This window comes from Hordeum vulgare, chromosome 6H (genome assembly GCF_904849725.1).
Source record: "Hordeum vulgare subsp. vulgare chromosome 6H, MorexV3_pseudomolecules_assembly, whole genome shotgun sequence".
NCBI lineage: Eukaryota > Viridiplantae > Streptophyta > Magnoliopsida > Poales > Poaceae > Hordeum > Hordeum vulgare.
The window spans coordinates 95,695,228-95,702,451 of NC_058523.1; positions in this window are offsets into that span (position 1 = coordinate 95,695,228).

A 7,224-nucleotide genomic window follows, 5' to 3' on the forward strand; every position below is an offset into this window, starting at 1 on the left:
CAAGCAACAAGCAACGGGCAGCACAACAACGGCTAGCATTAGCAGCATAGCAGCGGCAAGGCATTGGCAGCAGCAGCAAGAGCAAGCAGCAATGCAACACACGGCAAGCATGAGGCAGGGGAACAGTGGCTTGGCTCCTGCAGCAGCAACAACATCACAGCAACCAGCAAGCACAGGCAACGCGAGCATGCGCAGCAACACCTCAAGCGAGCACGAGAATGGAGGAGGTCGGGACCGTGAAGGTTTGGCAGCGGAGCCTCAGGCGGCCATGGCGAGGAGGAGGGAGGCCAGGGCGATGGGGGCTGCTGGAGGCCGCGGCGCGGCCATGGCGAGGGCGAGGCCGTGGGGCCCTGGCGCGTCGGCGAGCTAGAGGGCGGCTTAGCGCGGGGAGGCGACCAGCTGAGGCCGGCGCGACGACGGGGAGGCGCGGGCGACGGCAGGTCTCCTGCTGGCGCGTGGGGCTCGCGGCGAGGCGGCACCCGGGAGGCCGGCGAGGTCGGACAGGGAGGCTGCGACCGGGGCGGCGAGTTTGCGAGGGCGAGGGCGAGCATGCGGGGAACGCGGGGGCGAGGGCGGCGCGCGGGATCGAGGAGACCTGGAGGGGATCGGGCAGGGAATCGGGACGAGCAGCGCGGCAGCTGACGGCGCTAGGAGGACGAGAGGGATCGGGAGGATCCCTCCTCGCTAGGGCAACAGGTGCCTACTGGGCCTGGGCCAGCTCGGGCAGGGACTCGGGTCTCTCCCTCTCTCTCTTTTGTCTTTTTTAAAAAAAATCAGAAAACAAACACAAAACAAAAAGGTTTTTAACAAAATAAAAAAAATGGTTGTTGACTCCTTTAAAAAAAAAATACCCCAACTATAAAATAGATTCGTTTTTTTAAATGAATAAAAAATAAAACCTTTCTTAAAGAATAAAACAAAACCCTTTTTAACAAAAGGATAAAATAAACCCCTTTTATAAATAAAAGGGTCTCTAGTTTTAAAAAACAACAAAAGGTAAAAATAAAGAAAACCCTAGGGGTTGCCCCCACATTTAATAAAAGGAATTAAAAGAAGACGAACCCTTTTTTAAAATAGGGGTTAAAAGAAAAACTTTAGCAAAACCACAAAAATAAGACAAGAGGGGAGAGAAGGGTTTTAGGTCCGCGGTGCAACAGGGTTTGAGGTGGCTCTCACGCACCCACTCTCATCACTCCAACAAAACAACGCCGCTCACAAAGCACTAACACACAACAACACGGAGCAACAAGCAACACCGAGAAAACACAATTGACACGATGCCATGCATGATGCGACGATGCAAACTAAATGATGATGCCACGAAATAAAATAACCACACGACGGAAACGGAAAATAAAGGGGGAATCTTCTGGGGCGTCGATCTCGGGCTGTCACATAGGGATTGATGACCTTCTCGAAGAACTTGTCCTTCGAAACTTTTGGGGACGCCATAGCGATCTAGATCTGTGTGCACAGTAGCTCGAAACAAAAAGAGAGGATATTTGCGTGATACGAGGGTCAGACCTTTCGGGAGAATATATAATAAATTTTTCCCGACCAAAAGGAGTACTCCACAAGAAAACGGAGTCCAGGAGGCACAAGAGGTGCCCACAAGCCACTCAGGCACGGCCAGGGGGGTAGGCCGCGTCTGGCAGGCTTGTCACCTACTCGTGCGCTTTCCGGACTACTTTAAATTTTTCTATTTTTCTAAATATTCCAAAACGGAGAAAAATTGCTACTCGAAAAGTTTTGGAGTCGGTTTACTTACGGAATCACATACCTCTTCATTTTTGGAGTTTGAAACAGGCTGATAAATATCCCTTATTTACCCCTCCAGATTTATGGTATTAATAATATTGCTTTCAACATTTATGGGAGTATCTGAGATATAATGCTTGATTCTTTGCCCATTTACCACTCTTGGAAAATTACCTTCCGTGTTGTTGATCTTGATGGCACCGGAACGATATACTTCCTCAACAATGTAAGGACCTTCCCATTTAAAATGAGGCTTGCCTGCAAAAAATCTTAAATGAGAATTTTATAACAAGACATAATCACCTACATTGAACTCACGTTTTGTATCCTTTTATCAGGCCACCTCTTTACTTTTTCTTTCAACAACTTGTCATTTTCATATGCCTGAGTTCTCCATTCATCATGTGAGCTAGTATCAAATAACCTCTTCTCACCAGCAAGTTTGAAATCAAAGTTGAGCTCCTTGATTGCCCAATAAGCCTTATGCTCTAGCTCAAGAGGTAAATGACATGCTTTACCGTAAACCATTTTGTACGGAGACATGCCCATGGGATTCTTATAAGCAGTTCTATAAGCCCACAGTGCATCATCGAGCTTCTTAGACCAATTCTTTCTAGACCTATTAACAGTATTTTGCAAAATTAGTTTAATCTCTCTATTACTTAGCTCTACTTGACCACTAGACTGAGGATGATAGGGAGATGCAACTCTATGGTTGACATCATACTTAGCAAGCGTTTTACGGAAAGCACCATGAATGAAATGTGAACCACCATCAGTCATTAGATATCTAGGGACTCCAAATCTAGGGAAAATAACTTCTTTAAGCATCCTAATAGAGGTGTTGTGATCAACACTACTAGTTGGGATAGCTTCTACCCACTTAGTAACGTAATCAACAGCAACTCGGATATGAGTATACCCGTTGGACTTTGGAAAAGGTCCCATATAATCAAAACCCCAAACATCAAATGGTTCAATGACAAGTGAATAATTCATAGGCATTTTGTGGGGACCCCAACTGGTAAGTCGAGATCGCCATGCCCAGTGATCCCAAGGATCAATGCTCACCGAACACAGATACTGAATAATAGAGTCTTACATCCATACATACCGTTTGATACAATAAATGACCTCTTCGGTCGAGTCTTACATACATAGGGCCTTAAAGGCCAAAGCACCAAACTAGACCAATAGCGGAATTATTGGTTGAGAGCGTGAATCCATGCCATCAACCTTAACCTACAGGCATTCTGACTAGGAAGCATCCTAGCTTGCAAGAACCTCACCAAGTTAATCTTCACCATATCCTGTCTTTCACACCTGGTCAATGAAATAACCAGTGGCAAGCCAATGAGTACTTTGAATGCACTCGCAAACAACCCATGATACGAACAATGAAAGTGATGGATAACAGTATCATGCTTCTTTAGTGTAACTCATCTCGTGGAATGATCATGTATACGCATCAGGTTAAAGAATTACTTTTGAATATCAGGTTACAGATATTGACATATCCGTAAAGGGTTGAACACACCGGGTTCACCCTAATGCCAAGTCATCGGACTTGTCATAATCTCAGGTATTAATGAGGGCTAAACCATCCGGGTTTACCCTATTTGTCAAGTCATCGAACTTGATCATATTATTGTGAATATCATGATTATAATGACTCCTTTTTAACACCACGCACACACACTTGGTTTATGCGGAAACTCAGGACATAGTTTAAGCAGCACCACCCAACTGTCCTTGACCGTGGACACGGCTATTCGAATAGTTTACACTCTGCAGAGGTAGTACGCTGGACCCACGAGAAACGGAATACTTCCGTGTCATCCACGACTCACGGTATATCACATATACCCGAGGTAAGTATCCGATCATCATCTTTCCCCTGACGATACTAGACAAAGAGATCCACTCGATTGGTACCCAGCCCACATGTTGTACGTCTTACGAGCACCGACTCTGGACTATAACAACCATGCAGGGACCAACGGTGTGCCTGGAACTCATAATAATGGCATAGTCGTCCTACCTGGCACAACCCCATCACGAGAGTGACACCAATCACTCCCGCCACTAGTAATGTGGCTCTTTGCTAGCACCGACCAGAGTAATCAACAAAGCCCCGTCCCATAAGGGGGTATCGTGGTCGTACGGGTAAGGTTGGGACGGTCGACACATCATAAATCTAATCTATTTCCGAAACAATACTCACACCAAAATCACCGGTGCATCACTTCACCAAAAGTGATCACCAACTCATCATCACCCTCGGGCATTAGTGGCAGCCGACGGGGTTTTCGTAAACTCTTTATTTAACTCAACATTGTGCTCATGATAAAATGCTCTATTAATACTTGTCAACATGATAATGTCATGACCCTCATGGGGTCAAGCTGAATGCAGTGATTCTACTCTACTAGCCAACATGACAGTAGCATAATCCTCGTAGATGGTAGGATCAAGCTCATCATGTTTGTGCTCCGAGGAGCCATGTGAATATCACTACTACAATGCAAGTGCTTCGAAGTAGCCTTCGGTACCATCACATCGGTGATGAACCGGCATCGTGATCACATGCAACGGAAAGTACTTGCTATTCTAGCATGCATCATTTTATTTACTTAAGTCATGGCAAAAGGGCATGCTTGCCTTGCTCACACAAGTCCTTGGGGTCTTCGAGGTCTTCCGCTCCGTCCCCGAATACCCCGTGTACCGTCAACTAGTGTCGGAAACAACAATAGTAAGCCATATATCCAGCAGAATAAAAGTGTTCTATAAATAGATGTTATATTTTTCTTGGACCTCTCTGGTCATAAGAAAAATACCCGAATCCTTGCCAAGGGGTCTGAATCATTAGGGGTGTCTAGATGGAAGGAAAGGAGGGATAGGTGACCTTTGAAGAGGTCAACCGAAAACATTCTGTTAAAAATGAGTGGAGGCACCCATTTAACAGAGGATGATTTTAGAAATACTTAGGAAGTGGTCTCACTGGATTTGGAGTTGAAATGAATTTACTAGGAATTTCTAATGTGGGATAAATAGCAATAGGGAGCTATTTATTATAAGCAACAGAATGAAGCTTGATAAAAATGTTGACCCAGTCTCTAAAAATAGAGAAGGATTTTAGAAGTCTCTGGAAGTTGGAATCACTCCATTTGGAGTTGAAATGAAGCCTATGGGATTTTTGAAAGGTTGAGTTTTCAATGTCTAGATTGACATTTGAAAAATAACACAACAGGAAAAGTGCTTGGAAAAATGTGCAAGGCACAGATATGGATAGAGCTTGAATTTTGAAACCTGCAGAAATTTGAATCATGCAATTTGGAGTTAGTATGATTTTTGAATGGAATTTATAAGTTGAACCAGAGAGAAAAAGGGAAAAGGCTTAGCCTCAGGTTATCTAACACTCAGGGCGCTGATTAGGCCTTCGGGCAGGCCCAGTGCTCGGTCTGGCCAGGGAGAAGGCCACGCCGAAGGCGTAATCCGGGAAGTGCGCTTTCACCACGGGGAGGCAACAAGTGAGGAACCCGCTTCCACTTAACAGCGCGGGCCCGAGGCTCCTCTCACTAACGTCGGGTCCCGCCGGCTCTCTCTCATTTATCTCCCTGCTTCTTCTTCCTCCCGACTCAGGCATGCCAGGGGCGAGGCAGCAGAGCAGATAGCGCTGGCCCTGGTGCATCCGGCCACTCCTGGCGGCTCAGGCCGTTGCTGGCGCCTCTCTAGCCACCAGCGCACCTCGGGGAAGAGTGCCGTATCGGCTTGGGATCCCGTTCCCGCCGGCAGCACGAAGGCGAGCAGCGAGGTAGGGTCGGCCGATGTAGGGCCGGCTCCGGCGGCGTTCTGGCCACCCCAGCCGAGGTAAGCGCACCGGCGAGCTCGGGGAGCCGCACCGTCCCCATCACGAAGCTTGGTGCCCGCAGGGAGGGCCGCAAGGGAGGCCGGCGATGGAGGTTGTGGGGAGGCCGTCTACCCTTTCTAGACTCAGCTCCAGGAGCAAAGGGAAGGAGTTGGAGGCGTCAGGGAGGAGCTACGCCGCCTAGGAGAGACCCCAGGGAGTTAGAGGCAAGGGGAGATCACTTGGTTGGCCATGCTCGAGCGGCGACCTCCGATGGGCTTCGGCCATGCCGGGGTATGAGGAAAATGAGGGCTTCAGAGAGATGGGGAGGAGGTCATGAGGTTGCTGGGAGGGTGGAGAACTCAAGTGGAAAACCAGAGAGTCTCGAGGAGAGGAGATAAGAGGGGGAGAGGGAGAAAGAGAGTTCGAGAGCTCTCGGGTGTTCCTGGTGCATGGATGCCACGCACCACAGGAGGGCTTTGGAGGCTAGCTGGTGGATGGAGATGCTTGGAATGGTCAAGGGGAGCGTCCTGGCGCGCTGTGGCATGCTGCAACCGCGGGACATGAGCTAGGGAACAAGAAAATGGTGCAGAGCACCATTCGTGCAGGTCAGAGTGGTGGTCACCACCCCACCTGGTGTCCTGGGGCACCCCTTGGCCAGGCCAAGGTGTCAACCGTGCAAGGCATGCTTGCCACGATGCACTGGAGGAGTTTGGAAGCATCTGGGGCTGGTTTGAACTTGCTTTGACTGCTGTTAAGTTTCTAAAAGCAAACTTGGAGCTGATAAAAGTGGGTCTTAGGTGGGGAGACTTGGGGAGAAACTATGTCTAGCAGTGCTAGTCATGGAAGGACTTTAATACTGGAAAGTTTCAGCTCAAGAAAATAAGTGTAGCTAGCACTTGCTGTACAAAGCCACATTTCAGCCAGAAATGAACTTGAGGAGGTGCTGCTCATTTTCTCCACATGAGTATGCCATACCTTTGCTCTAAAGGAGGCCTTGTCATATAATAGATGTTCTGGAAAGAGTTGTGGGTGATAGCTTAAGCAGAAGAATGGAAAGAGAGGTAAAACAGTGTTGCCAAGGTGAAAATGAGAGAAAGTTACAAAGGGACCTTCGCAAATAATTGACCAGTGGCCATGGGAAAGTTACTGGAGGTAAAATGCAACTATGTGAGGCTGTGGTAGAAAGTTGAGCTCAAGGGTAAAAGTAGAAGGGGCAATAGAAGCCAAATTAGTGAGTGCACACAAGGTGTTTGATCTATGGTTAGGCTACCATATGGATTCCAATGGCTATGAAACTTAACAGGATCAAGTAATAGATGAAATAGGCTTGCACACCATATTTGGGATTTGCTGGATAAGTTTTCCAATGTAGACTAGGAAAACCCTATATATGGGAAAAAATGGGTTTCTGCTTAGAACCCTATTCAAATAAATTCCCACAAATCCAATATTTGGTGTAGGGGCATTATTTGAGCATTAAGGCATGCACAAAAAGTTTGAGGTCAATTGGACAAACTTTATAATGTAAAGTTTGTCAAAGTCAAAAATCAACAGAGAGGGTTTTGAGGGTTTTAGGACAAGTTCCTCTATTCTCCTTGGTGTACCACTTGGTGTGG